Source organism: Chaetodon auriga, chromosome 4, assembly GCF_051107435.1.
Source record: "Chaetodon auriga isolate fChaAug3 chromosome 4, fChaAug3.hap1, whole genome shotgun sequence".
Taxonomy (NCBI): Eukaryota; Metazoa; Chordata; class Actinopteri; order Chaetodontiformes; family Chaetodontidae; genus Chaetodon; species Chaetodon auriga.
Genome location: NC_135077.1, coordinates 3,348,044 through 3,363,185, shown reverse-complemented (window position 1 = coordinate 3,363,185; position 15,142 = coordinate 3,348,044). Strand labels below are relative to the sequence as shown.

The 15,142-nt window shown below is 42.1% G+C and overlaps 1 protein-coding gene across 1 annotated transcript in view; it reads right to left on the bottom strand.

The window, feature by feature from the left end:
* The window catches only part of gcgrb (glucagon receptor b), a 37,416-nt gene extending 25,550 nt beyond the window's left edge, over positions 1 to 11,866 (bottom strand). Inside the window, exon 1 of the mRNA XM_076729656.1 lies at positions 11,485 to 11,866. The gene's annotated coding sequence lies outside the window, so the exon portion shown is untranslated. The remainder of the gene's footprint in view (positions 1 to 11,484) is intronic.
* Positions 11,867 to 15,142: the final 3,276 nt, after the last annotated feature.

Here is a 15,142-nt window from a genome sequence, read left to right as displayed (position 1 = left end):
TAAAGCTGTCTGAGCTGCTAACATGAGGTGTTTGATGATGTCACCAAAGAAAGTCAAGGGGTTCATCTGGCGTTTGCCAACTGTTCCCAATTCTTCATGTGGTGTTTAATTTTCACCCTAATCAACATCAGTAATGCATCAGCCCACAGACTGAGGCACAAAAGTGCATAATTTCTAGCAAGACCCTGTAGACATGTTCTGTAAATAGACATGTAGCCATGCATGTAATAAATACATTAGTGACCGTGCGCACACACAAATACAAAACTCCACGTATCGGGCCTGTCATATCTGTGCGCTGACTTATGCACCACTGTAATTCAATGTGTGACAGCACACATACTGCAATATACATGCTGGGATGGGACTGAGGGTGGGGAGCTGGATGACAAGGAGCTGAGGGTATAACAGAGGTGGAAAAGCCCCACAGGAAGCCGGAGGAGAGGACCACATGTTCTCTGTCATCTGAAGGACAGCAATGCTGCACAGCCCTCCATTAAATGAGGACCCAAAGGGAGCACTGTCAGTCATGTGATGTCGGCCCTTTAGTAAACCAGTGTTCAAACAGCACGTTTTCATCTGAACAGAGGTAACTGACCGTTGATTGACCGTTCCCCAAAGCCCTCCCTCTGCCAGTCATCATCCAATCGTAGTTTAGTGACGTAACTGGACATGGAGGGTCAATCAGGTTTACAGGCTTTACTGAGACTAATATGCTGTACACAAGGAGTTGCCTCAGGCTCAGTTCAGTTATTAGCCTCTAAATACCACAAAATAAAGCTCAAATCTAACCTCTGTGTTGCTTGTCTGTAGAAAACATTTACACTGATGAGGACGCTGTACTTTTTACCTCTAACTTGTAGCTTCAGCCCCAATCTTTCCCCATGTATGTGACACACAAGTGAATGTTTTCCAGGGAGGAGGGAGACAGTGTTTTCAACCAGCTCACAGGGTTAACGCTAAGTCCAGCTGATACATTCTGCTCCCAACAGTTGTTATTTGAGGCAAAATTGATAGTCACAGGAATTTTGAGAGGTAAATGTGCCAAAGTTTTCAAGCAGCAGATTTACAGTGCTAGAAGGTGACATTTCACACCTGCAATAACAGTAACTGGGAGAGAGCTGGCCGAAAGGTCGATGGTCAGTTAACAGATCTCCTTCTGTGCCTCTGCATCAGTGGGTAAGAGAATCCATGTGCACACATGATCACTGAATTCTCATCCCTTTAGAGTCTCAGTCAACTGTAACCTGAGTGTCAGAGCTGGTATGTTCAATCCTACCGTTCCTTCCATAATCCCCTTCTGCTGCTCGCACTGCCCTGTGCAAGCTTCATCCCACTGTCCATTATTAATGGAGCTGAGCCTGCAGCTATGACAAACCTGCTGCTACACACAAATATTTACACTCAATAGACTTAGTGTGAGTCTCAGTGTGTGTTCTGAGATGTAAAAGTTGTGTAAATTGCCAATATAGAGTTGCCTCAAAAAGCAGGACGTTGCTTGTGTGCCCGCAGTGCAGAGCATTGATACGTGACGACAAATTCAGCAGGAGTACTGCTTTGTCAACAACACCAATCAGGGTGTATCACAAAGGTTTACTGCTTTGTGTGTGTGTGTGTGAGAGAGAGAGAGAGAGAGAGAGAGAGAGAGAAAGGAGATGCAATGGAGAGAGAGAGAGAGACGTGTTTCAGATAGACAGATCAGATCTGGCAGGTCTGAATGACAGCACTCTCCCTCGCTTTCTGTCTGCTTCAAAGCAAGAATGAGAAAAATGGAGAAACCATATTAAAAGCATGAATAAGAAAAGAGCTAGGCCGGAGAGCTCCCGTGGGAAGCTGCTGGCTCGCTATAATAGATGGCAGTCATTGCAGTGTCAGTGTCAGAGCAGAAGAGCTGAGATGAGCAGCTTCATTAAGATATCAACATGACGCCTCAGCTATATATCCATCTAGCCTCAGGCTCTTTCTGTCGCAAGATTAAGAAGCAAGAGGATATGATGGAAAATCAATTACAGAGAGGAAGAGAGAGAGGATACACACACAGAGGTGAACAAGTAAGTGTGCCCGTACACACAAATAAGATGAAGAGAGCGGAGCAGCTGATCCTCAGTCAGCAGAGGAGGTCTTCACCCACTGAGACTTTAATGTCACTGAAGCACTTTTCATACACAGTGAAGTTGCCAGTTTACTATGTTCATTTTGCATATAAAAAACGTCTAAATCAGTGAACAGACAATGCTCTTAAAATTAGACTGTGAGTCTGTGAGTATGTATGGAAACGTTGGTGCATTGAAACATGCACTGTGGTTGGTTTGCAAGTGTAGTTGAAATATACATCAGGACATGTGATACAGGGTCCTGGTCAACACTTTAAGCACTTCACTGACTCTCTCTCATTGACTTTGTAAAAATTACAGGAGAATCTTATGCACACTGGACAACATTCAGTTTTTCACCCTCATTATTCTTTCATACATATCCAATTGTGGATCTATAAAAGAAGAAACAGGCATGCAAAAGGATGCAATTCTAACGTCAAGGGAATAAAATCCAGAGATAAAAATACTCTTTTTCTAAAAAAAAAAAAAAAAAAGGCTGACTGAAAGTGTGTGTGTGTGTGTGTGTGTGTGTGTGTGTGTATGTCAGATGTACCTTCATGAGTCAATGTCACACTCATGGCTGTGTGACTACTAACGATCATATTTTTCCATTGTGCTAAGAAGGACGCCTTGCTAGAAAGAGTGATTTTCTTCTGTGTAGTTATGCAGCATCCAGCTGTAAGATAACGTTCTGTTACCTCATCCAAACTAATTTATGTTCACATGCTGCACAGAAAACACAGCCTCCTCAGTGATTTCAGTGAGGCCGCTGTGATGCAGAGGGCTGGGGCAGAAACAACACAGGGCCAGGACACACAACGTGATGTCATCAGCCAGGGAGCTGCAGTGGCTTATAAATGTAACATGAACTGCATTGAATTTATCTTGTGGACCTCATGATTAATGCAGCACATGATAAAATAATCTATTATGAAATCTTAATAGTATCATAAACCAATGTGCAGTGAATTTGATGAGCCTTCAAACTCACGAATCTACGGTTCAAACCAGCCTGTCCAGAAGCAACAAGAGCCTCTTTAGCCTTTTGTTCACACATGGAAGCTACGGTACTCTTCCAGTTTAACATATCCAGTTACGGTTAGCTTGCTGTGCCTAGATGAGGGGTTTTCAGACGAATCGTGGAACTGGATAAGTGTTTATTTTCACAGCTTTATGCTGACCATGTGGTCTATGGTAAGGGGAAGCTCGCCCCTGCACCAAAGGCAGACTGTGAAAACAGTCTGAGCTGGTCCTGGAGCTGGATTTTGCAGACTTGTATACCAACAATAACAACAACAAATACTGTCCAGTTTTGCTAGCAGTTGGTGTGATAATAGATGTCCAAGTATTGTCAGATGTGTATGGAGTATGGAAGGTCAAAGGTGAAAAAAAAACTTGAAACTTGAGCATTATTTAGTGTAACACTCACTATGGACAGCTTCAGTGTAACCTGGTGTATTTTAGCAGGACATGTTTGTTTGATGTCTGTGTTGTAGTGACAGTAGAGGTAAATGTGTGGTGGCGTTGGGGTTCTGTGACATTAAACACAAAGGTGGTCCTTGGAGAACTCAATCAGCCTCTGAACTGCTCTTAAGGTCCACAGCATATTGATCTGCAGGCACTCTACACAGCGGTCAGCTGTGCAGGCTGAATGTTGAGCTGATCTGGTGAAATTGTTCTTTTGGACGTGACTAAGTGAGTAAAACCAACATGAGTGGTTCACAATAGACTTCAAATGTGATTTGGGTTTGTAATTAGATGACTTGTTGGTATTCAAGAATCAATATCCTTGCTGCGCTATGTGTTGCTGAGTGTGAGTACTCACAGTGGAATGGAATGAAACCCAAACCTGAGCACACGGCAGCAGCTACAGCGGGAAGTATAATCTATTCAATTGTGTCAAGCTTTGACAGTGGCAGCACGGACATTAAAACTATATTTCAGTTATCCATCAGACATCTAAAAACTCTTGTACACAAGTTGTATTGAATGTGTGAAAGCCCCTTGTGTTTAATACAGAAAGATTTCCAGAAATATCTTGAACTAGTATCTCAAAATATTCCACTCTGTCATCCACGCCCCATTCATCTTTACACTTGATCCACAAATGCAGCAGATACCAAACGTATTGCACTTCCTCTAACTGAAACTGTCTCTTCCTGTTTCCAATTCCCTGTTCTTGCCTGGGAACACTTTACTAACCCTGGAAACCAGAAGGATTAGGAAATAAGCACAGATCCTCTTCGGATAATTTGACTTATAACTGATGATCAACTGCAATTCATATGGATGTACCATTACACAGATACCGTTACAGACATTCAGGTGTGTAATGCCAGCAGAGGCTAATGTTGCCTCAGGCAGAAAGCCTTGGCTACACACGTCTGCTAAATTCACTTCTTTCAAACTCACACCACCAGATTTCTTTCATTTTCAAACTTCACATCCTTAGACCCTACTGACACTGACTCAAGTGACATCACTCGAGGCTATTTATCAGATTTTGGTTGCCCTCGAGTTCCCCTGTAATCCTGTTTTAACCCTCATCACTGCTGGATGAATCGCAGTGTCGCTGCTCTGACGACAGGCTGCGTGTTCTTCAATCAGAGGATCATCACATAAATGACCAAAGAATTTTGAAATTGCTTGACCTCCCTGGTCATGTGATGACGCCTGATCAGGTGCATGTGAGACTCACATCCTGTCACTCTGGCTCACAGAGACTTCAAATTAATGAATCCCCTGAAAAGTTATCATTTAAATGGTGATTTGTCTGAATTCCCTGTTGTACTTAAAACAGCTGGCTGTGCTGAAAGTTGTTGATGTTAAACTTTGTGACTCTAATTTAATACACCACTCATTTGTCACTGCTAACATCCATTCATTCTTAATGCGAGCGATGGGAAGTTTGCACCGGAGCGGACTGACATCAGGAAAACGTAGAGAGCTGGGATAACGGTTGTCCAAACAACAGGAGTCATAGCAACAGACAGGCAACATGACTAAAACATTAGCTGGGAGTCCATGAAAGACATAGAGGGGTAATTGATATCCGAGAGGGTAAACGTTCACCTGCCTAATTATAAATACTGTGTCTACAAGCATTACTGTCGTCCACATAACCTGGACACATCATCCACAGTGATGATGTCGGCCCTTAAATTGTGGGCATGTGTGTGTGTGTGTGTGTGTGTGTGTGTGTGTGTGTGTGCATGTGCTGCTGTGTTGAGAGATGCCAACACAGGTTTGAAAAAGCATCCGGCGGTGAGTTCACTCATCGTACAGTTTTTACTGTCTATCTGTGCACAGTAATTAATGAGTCACTGGCGCGATGAGTTTGTCAGTTGGGATTTCTGGGTGTCAGGAAACAGCAGCGATAGCATATCTGTGCTGACGCTGTCAAAATGTCTTGTTTGTCTCATCCAAATGTCAGGCAAACATCACAGACGAACGCCGTCTACCTTTCTTCCCCATTTGTCCTCTTTCTCTCCCTCCTCTTTCTCTTTCCTCCCAGCTGTGTACAGTAGATCACATTATATCTTGGTTCTTCATGTATAATGGATCAGCTCAGAGGCAGCGGATCGCTCGCCAGCTTCACGTCACTTTGCTCTCAGCATGTCTTTAATTTGCTGCACGTAAAAACCTACACAGGGCTGCTGCAGCGCTGTGGGAAAAGCTGTCTGCACATTTGGAGCAGGAAGCCACTTTCTCCTCTGTTAAATTCAAAATATAAGCAAGTTTTACAAGTTAAAATATCAGAGTGTTTAACGCTTTGTACTGAGTCACATTCAGTGCACGCTCCAGGCTTAAGCTGAAATATTGCCATTTCCAATATTATTTCTTGAATGTATTTATTTGGTCAATTTCTTTACAGGTTATTCGTTCATGGTTCAAAAGTAAAACTGCAAGTGAGGTGAACTAATTCTATGATTTCCATTTCCTGACTCCTTCTATCCCTGAGGTGGGACAGGTTCAATTAACTGCGTCAAGACAGAGAAAATATAACAACCAGCAAAGGGAATGGGACAACTGGAGAGTGAGCATTGCAGGAGGAATGGGACGGCGTAATGGGAGGAGATGCAGTGGAGGATACAGATATGGTTCATCTAGAGTGTGAGGAGATAATGAAATAAAGGGAAGAGGAGGAAGAAAGACTTTGAGCAGAACAGCAAAGGGAGAGTGTTTAAAGGACTCCCTAATTAGACAGGGTGTAAAAAGGAAAGATTATTACCATTAATGGGGGAAATAGGTGAGATAAGAGATTTTGATGCAGGCCAGGAACACTTAATGTCAGAGAGAGAAAGAGGGAGTGGTGGAGCGAGGGGTGACGCAGGTGCATTATGAATGTGATGGACTGGTTCAGGGTTTTCAATTTCACCATCACACTCAAAGAGCAGCATGAAGATTAGATTCATTCAGATAGTCCTCACCGAACATCAGCTAATAGCGAGATCACATTGCAGATGACTGTCTGTTTAAGTGAAATTAATGGCTGTGCGTTAACAAGCTGTTTGCCATACGTTTAATGAGAGTGTCTGTACCGTGGAGTTCAGATAACAGCAGCAGCTAACAGCTGGAAAACATTAAAGAGACACCTTCAACAAGATTTCACACATAGAAAGCATTCAATCTTTGGAAATGCATTTTGCACCATATAATTTAGCATTTTTCAGCGTGAACACACTATTTACTCCAAACCTCAGCATGTGGAGCAGAACTAGGACAGTGTCTGTGTCCTCTTTGTTGAGCTGTAGTAACCATAATGTTCCAAATTTGCAATATGGGCTTTTGTCTGCTTGGACTTCTTGCATAAAATGGCAAAATACATTAATTTATTGTATACTGTAAACACTGCAGAAACAATGAACTATGAAAATCAATAGTACATCCAGTACGATGTCAGCGCGTAGTGTAGCACTGGCACACAGTCAGTTTCTCCCTCCTCATCTTTCCTTCTTAGAATCCAAACACAGATTTAAAACCACACATTAGTATGAAAACAGGGTTTTAATCCTGTTATCGGAGAGAGAGAGAGAGAGAGAGAGAGAGAGAGAGAGAGAGAGAGAGAGAGAGAGAGAGAGAGACCACGGTGCCACCGCTTTTCTATTTTACTTATGTAAAAGCATGAGAGTGGAACTTAACCTTAAACTCCTCTATGTGTGGAGAGAAAGCTCAGCAATTTAAGGCGCACAGCTTTGTGTCCCACTGCCCTGCAGTCATTTCCCGCATTGATTGGCCACAGGGGCGTCTCACACTGATGACATCAGCATCAGACTGAGGAGATTAACAAATGTGATTTTCGCTGACAGATAAAATGTCTCTGTTTCACCAGGCAGGAGCAATCTGCTCCTAATGTGCTCTGAATGTGTGTGTGTGTGTGACCACAACATGCGTCAGAAACCAGTCTGGGTCAGTGTTGATTAAATAAACAATTGTGTTTACAGAGCAGACCTTCTCTTAACAGGCATGCATGAAAAACATACACACAGACACGATACACCCGTTAACATCCCACGCCGTCACACCATGTTGTTCACGTCACTCGTGATGAAGAACCAAAAACTGTGGCTTCTTCATCAGCTGAGTGTGATTTTTCACACACACACACACACACACACACACACACACACACACACACACACACACACACAAAATCATTTCTAAGAAAGGACAGCAGTGTCAAGTCTAGAATTTCCTTCAAGCACCCAAAATCCCCCCAAAATTTCCTCAGAGATGGAGGTTTTGAAGCTCCTCATGTTGAGTTTGCCAACATCAGCAGAGAGCAGGGAGGAAATTTAAAGATTTGGGTGGCAGACCCAGCAATTTGGATGTCATAACAAAATCAGGGAGGGAATCTTTCATTAACATTTGCAGCTGCCACTGACTGAGTGTGTGCACACTTACGATATGTGTGTGTGTGTGTGTGTGTGTGTGTGTGTGTGTGTGTGTGTGTGTGTGTGGTGTGCAGGAGACAGTGACTAATATGAGGCTCCTTGCATAATCACTCAAACCATATAACTCAGCCCAACCCTAATGAATAAATAACAGACAGATCAAATACAGGAGTCTTCAAAAGAAAATACACATGAAATATGCAAGACTGGCTTTTACATACACCTCCTTCCCTCTCTGAACGTGTCCGAAATGTTGAAGCTCCCACAGGAAATGAAAGCTATCGTATCAGCATTATGCATGACCTCTGTTTAATACGCGTCATTCGCTCTCATTCACAAAGCCGAGTGACTCCACACAGAAAACCTGCGCTTCTGCGCCGCTCACGGCCGTGGATTTGCGATGCGCAGCAGATCCGGAGGAAACGTTTTCCACTGTTGGTGCTGCCATTCATTTGTTTATTGATTTGTGTCTAGATGTGGAGCAATTTCAGGTTTAATTAAATTGCCGTTACACAGCGGCTCTGTTTTGAGCTATTTCCTGGATGAAATCAGCGTTAATACATTTATTCAAGTGTTGATTAAATGTGGATTCAGTTCTCTGCTTGTCCCTGGAACTAAATGATGCAAATATTACAGACAGTTTTAGCAGAATAGAGTTGCTTGATTCTTAGTCTGGTTTCACCAAAAAAAAACAAAAAAAAAAACAAAGAGGCTATTTCCAATTCTTATGGTACATTTCATCCTACAGCATTACAGTATGATAAGGGGGGTGCTTATCTGGTCTCCTCAATCAGGCTCCATTAAGCTTTCACATACTCCTCAAGCCTCATTTTACACTACACCCTGAAAATGTGCCTCTGTGACTTTCATTGAGCAGGAAGTATCCCCTTGAAGTAACTGCTCCAATACACTAATGGACAAAAGGTCATATGTGAAAGCAACCCTTCTCTTCCAACAATGGCCCCCACAGGCTCCTTCCACAGTCCTGCAGAGACATCAACCGTCTGTCTTTGTCTGTATCAACTGTAAAAGGTTTAGCCATCGAAGCCTCAAGCTTCAGACAGTGGTGATCGTGTCAGGAAGAAGAAGTTAATGGAAAAAATACATTAGCTTACTTTGACAACGTCTGTGAATCAATATCTATCCTTTGTCAGTGTTCTGTGTGTGTGTGTGTGTGTGTGTGTGTGTGTGTGTGTGTGTGTGTGTGTGTGTGTGTGTGTGCTGGCCCTTCCTGACTAGGCAAATCAAATTTCTGGCCATCATACCATTACAAAAGAGTGGTCTGATATCTGGAGAAACTACGGAGCCCTGAGGCAGAACAACTTAGGATATTACTTCTCAGAGAGGGGACAAAAACACAGGGGTGGGGGGTGGTTTGGCAAAAGGACACAGACGGACAGAAAAGGCTCTGGTTTTCACCAACTTGGGAACAGACTTTCAAGCAGAAGACAACTTTCAAATGGCCCAGGATGAAAGAGCAGGTCAGCTTCTCTGAGGAGAAATCTGTCAGTGTACATTTACTACTACAATTACCAGCTGCCTCCGCCAACCAGTCAACTTACTTTTACATCCACGTCTGTCCAGACTCACATAATATATATAGTGAAGACTTTGAAGGAATTTAATTAAAGGTATTAAGTTTTGGTGAAATGGAAGTTCTCACTATATTGACATGTATGTATGTACATATATATTCCAGTGAGAAACATGCGTCTTCACTTAGAGACTATTGTTGCAGAGCAGCACAGAGGACTGATAGAGAGCTTCATCACATGGAGCAACAACAATCACCTGAAGATCAGTATCAGCAGAACCAATGAGCTGGTGGTGACTGCAGTGCTTCAAATATGGATGGTGCTATAAAGAAGCCACAGATTGTAAAACGAGGACACTTCACACACATCTTCAACCGCAGAAGACCTGAACGATCAGCACAGTTTGAAGGTGGACGCCAAAGATCAGAGTCATCAATCCAGTGTCTGAGCAAATGTGAAGTTTGGTCACAACCTCTTCTGTGTTCTGGTGTTGAATAATGGCCAGAAAAGTGTTTCTACAGAACATTATGATGTCACAGTGAAGCATGGCATCATGTCATGTCATCGCTTCATCGTTTTATCTTATAAGACATTTGGATAAAATGTTGTCATAATTAGCGTATGAACTCTTGAGTTATGGTTAAAAAATGGGTTTTGTAAGGTCACATTGACCTACGTACCAGCCAGAAGTATAAAAATATTAACACCCTGAATACATCACCTGAATTTACAGAAAGCCGCAGATGCTGTGTGGAACAGTTTTTGGAACAGGGTGCAATTAACAGTTTTCATTCTGGATAAATCTGCAGATTATTTTCTCCATTAATAGTTTCCTTTATATCATGTCAGAAAACAGTAACCAAAAAAAAAAAAAACACAGTTTCCCACAGCTGAAGGTGATGAGTTCAGATTCATCATCCGTCCAAAATGATGATATCCACTTTACTATCATGTATTACAAAGAAAAGAGCAAACCAGCACATTTATGACCACGTGACATTTTAAAATAACTTCTATGATTTAACTGATGGTTAAAAAAATGGTTGCGAATTAATGTTCTGCCAGTCGATTAATGGTTCTGTGATCACAGAACCGTTTTATGATCTTGATGTAATAAGATTTGCCTTGACGAGAACTCATCAAAACAGGGCTGCAGCTGGACTTGGAGACAATAATTCTTCTCTGCAGATGTCACATGTAAGCAGAAGAATAATCGCCAAAAATTGCTTAATGTCTGCTGATTGAACCCACCCGCACCCAAGAGACAGAGAGGTGGAGAGAGGGGCCAAACAGCCAGATATTTATCACCCTCCAGTTTTTTCAGAATTCAGTTTCAAGTGATGACATGCCTCATTCATCACAAGCAAAAAAAAAAAAACTGTGACACTCAGTTCAAGACCCACGGATTCACACTCTGAGCTCTGCCTTTAGTCTTTCATGTCACCTCATCCAATGAATCATCATCGCACACCGACCTGAACACCTGCAGCTAGTTACCTGTCCTGGACATCAACATGCGACACCAGCAAAGTGAATTAAGACCAGCTGTGAACTTGTTGATACTGCAGATTACAATCCTGAGAGAGGAGGCGGTTTGTATCTGAACTAAGATCTGACACATGCATGCGCACCCACATACAGTATTATACGAAGTCATAAAAGACAAGAGCGTGAGAAGTGTCAGCACGTTCAAGCTTTGGACTGATGATACTGATGATGATGGTGAGGTAATACTGTATTTGTCACGTTATGAATGGAAACTTCAACCTAAAGCTCCTGAAACACCTCGGAAAGTTCAGGCGTCTCGTCCGGAGTGACGCGGTGTTCAGACCACAGCGAGAAGAAGACAGAATCAACTGCTCGCACTGTTACAAAGTGGACCTGCTGCTCCTCCAGAGGGGCCGACAGGTGGGGAGCAAACCGAAGAACACAGCAAACATGGTCAAAACGTGTTCTTACCTGAGCGTGCAGACCCCCTCGTGCGCCCCTGGCACCCCCACACCGCCCGCCGCTCATCTCCGGGCCCGGCCCATCACCGCAGGTACAGTCCAGAGAGCGCAGCAGGCACCATGACCGTGACACAAGGGACAGACAGACAGACAGACAGAAAGAAAGAAAGAAAGAAAGAAAGAAAGAAAGAAAGAAAGACTGGACTCAGGAGTTCTCTAATGTGCCCAAGCTCTGTCCAGGTTCACTCTTGCTTTTTTTTTTGTTTTTCTCTCTCTGTAAATTTCTCTAAATCACTTTTCCAAATGAATTCTCGCTCCTGTTGTGGTGGGCTGGAGTTCGTCGGACTGAAGCAGTCTGCGCGCTCCGCTGTTGGTGCTCTGCGCTCCTGACTTCTGTCAAACCGATCAGAATATAGAGAGCGACTTCCGGTGGAAAGTTTCAAAATATAATCCAAGAGGGTGAAAGTGCTGCAACGTCTGTAGACGAGTCAAAGTCAAACTCAGTCTAAGCATGTGTGTGTTAAAGCCTGATAAGCCTTCCCTGCCATACAAATAGCCTATATACATATATATAAATACATAAACATAAACAATGCTAAAACCAAAACTTTCATTATTCCTTTAGGGAAGCCAGGCAGTGCATTGACAATAACCAGCCAACACAAACTAGAGTATACTGTGTATGATTATTTCGTGATGTTACGCCATGTAAATAGAACTGACATCACTTTGAACGTACCGAAGAGACTCTATGTGAATAACTGGCTGAAAAAGAAGGAGAGGGACTGTAAACAAGTGGCTGTAGTACTTTAGTAATGAATGAAAACACCTTCATCTGTGTAATGAGAATATGTCATTACTGTAAAATATGTGAAATATAATTCAAACCTAGCCTAGAAGTAGTGCTTTATGCATATGAATATATACAGAGACCCATTTATGTGTATATGTATACAGTCCGCCCAGGTGTACACAAAGCTCCAGTGTGTATGTTCGCTTAGTTTAGTTGAACTGAAACAGCCTACAACATAAGCACTGAACTGTGTTACAGCATTCTTATTGCTGTTGTAGCTCATGTATAATGAAGGAAACAGTAACAGTAAAGATTACTGAGCACAAACCAGAAAGAGCCAACAGATGCTGAACGGATTAGTCGAGAGCACAGGGATGTAAAGACGCTGCAGCTGAGCCCGTGCCTGCTGTCGAGACCTGTGGAGACCAGGAAGAGGTTAATTTGTCCCGAGGCAGTATCGATTCTCTTTGAAGGGGGCAGCTTTTCCTTCTTTTCTGTAAATATCATAGCATGATGTCATCCTAGAAAACCTAAAACCAGATGAAGGTAGAAAAACTGATGCTTGTCTATGAAATTGGCCTTTAATTGAAGAAGCTGTAGTCTAATCACAAATCAATCATCCCTCTGTCATGACCATGTTCACCTGTGCCTTTTCTACCATCACGCTTCGGTGCCTTTATTTTTAACCGTAATTCTTTCAACTTCCGGTAAGGTTATTCCTGAATGTGATTAGCTTTACACAGGTTGGTGCCTGGCCAGTGGTCCTGATTGTATGTGAATATTTTTCCTGTCTGACTCATGGAAGCCAGTGCTGGACTGCACACAGTCCAAAGGAATTTTATAGGAATTTATTCTTTTATTCTGGATATTTCTTTAAGTATTAGATATGAAACGCTCCTTAACAAACAAGGACGTGGGAAAGATGTGGAGGTGGAACAAGGAGGAGGATCAGGGGTCATTGAGAGGTTACTCTCAGGTAGGTGTGGGCTGCAGTCAGAAGCAGGTAGGCGGAATCAGGAAAACAGTAACAGGCAGAGTAACACGAGCAGCATGAACGGTTCCATCGTTACGACAGCTCAGAAGATTTGGTGAGTGCCATAATGTTGTGTGACCATTCATGCTGGCATTCAGGCTGCAGCTGTTTGTCCTGACATTAAAATGTAACTGTGATTTGTCTTTTGTTTATGCTCGTTTTATAACACAAATCATCTGAGTGCTGGAAAATGCCCCATTACTCTGTCAATTTATTTATTTCCCAGTATAAAACCGGTATAATTAAATAAAAAAGCAGAAATTGTAAGATTTACTTGACTGTCCTTACTTTATTAATCAAATTGGTCGACAGTGCACTACATTAACTTCAAAGAAGAAGACTTCAAAGCAAACCAGACGTTTTCATTTTAATTTTTGCTCATATATGATGAAAATAAAATGCCAGCTTGTGTTTTCATTCGAATAAAGGTGTCACTCTTGACTGAAATGCACCAATCAGAGGACATGGTTCCCCTGACAGGGTTTCTCGCCAAAGTTCATCAGCCAAGTGTAAGAGATCATTTTTGTTTGACCTTCATTAAACATAACGAATGCACAAGTTTCAGTGTCAAGTTCACAATTAATAGCACTGAATGAGGCTGCATTTCATATACATGTTTGAGTGTTATGCTCCTGCTAGCGTGCATGCTGCCTCACTGGCACAGTGTTCTCCATTTAGGATACTCAACACAGCCAGTGTTAATGATACACCAGGGCTTCTCCTGCTAAGGCCAGGAAAAATATCCATTAAGCAGCTTTACTTTGGTAGTTAGTGCAGAAGAAATGTTGCATTGTACAAACAGTGAATTACACAAAGTATGTGTTGTTGGACATCAATCTAACTGATTAATCTGAAGCTGCAGCTAATTTCAAATTTAAAAAAACTCATTCAACTTTTAATGATTAATGATTTAATCTCATTTCCAAAACAATTTCCTCGTGTAGTACCACAGAATCAAATGAAATATTAGGCTGATGACACCGCTGAAGCCTGAAAGTCAAGTGAGGCCTGTGTCACAAAGCCAACAGGCTGATAAAGCCATGAGACTCATGAGGGAAACCATACTGGAGACTGTTTGTTATTTATTCTCTGACTACGATCCCATGACTTTCAGCCCTTCACACTGGCTGTATGCCTCAGTATCATAGGATGCTCAGCCAACAGAAAAGGGAAAATCAGGTTACATACAGGGACGTCAGGGTTAAAAGGGAATCACTCAGTCAAATAGATAAAGAGCTTTTATTCTTTCTGTTTTTGTGCTGTAAAATAAGGCAAAATGAAAACGTCAATTCAGCTTCTGTCTTATGACAGTTGAAAATGTTAATGTCCTTGTTTTCTCATACATGATGTACATAAGAATGAAAAATCCGAAATTTGACAGAATTATTTCATTTTGACTTTCACACAGACAGAAATGAACCGTCATCATATAGGAACACAGATGGCAGTTCACTCCTTACTCCCCTGATATTACACCTGTTCATTGCTTACGACTGGCATCAGTGTTCGCCTTGCATTTATTTACATGCTACATATTTCCTCTTTATTTTAAAAATAACGATGCCATAAGTCATTCTCTCGTCTGTTGTTATTCATATTTCATTTATCCCCTATGAGTTTCCATTTTTATGGCACTCTGTATTAACAACAAGACACACAGTGATGCATCATTGCACAGACATATTTAACTCAGGCACAGCGCTTCATAATTAGCAGCATACTGAAGCTGCACTTGACAATTATTATGCAAACTGTGCTCAAGTCAATCTTGTACATTTTGCAGATTTCTATTCCTGGTTCAGCTTCATATCTAGAGTACTTGAGAAAGCGTATTATATCTTA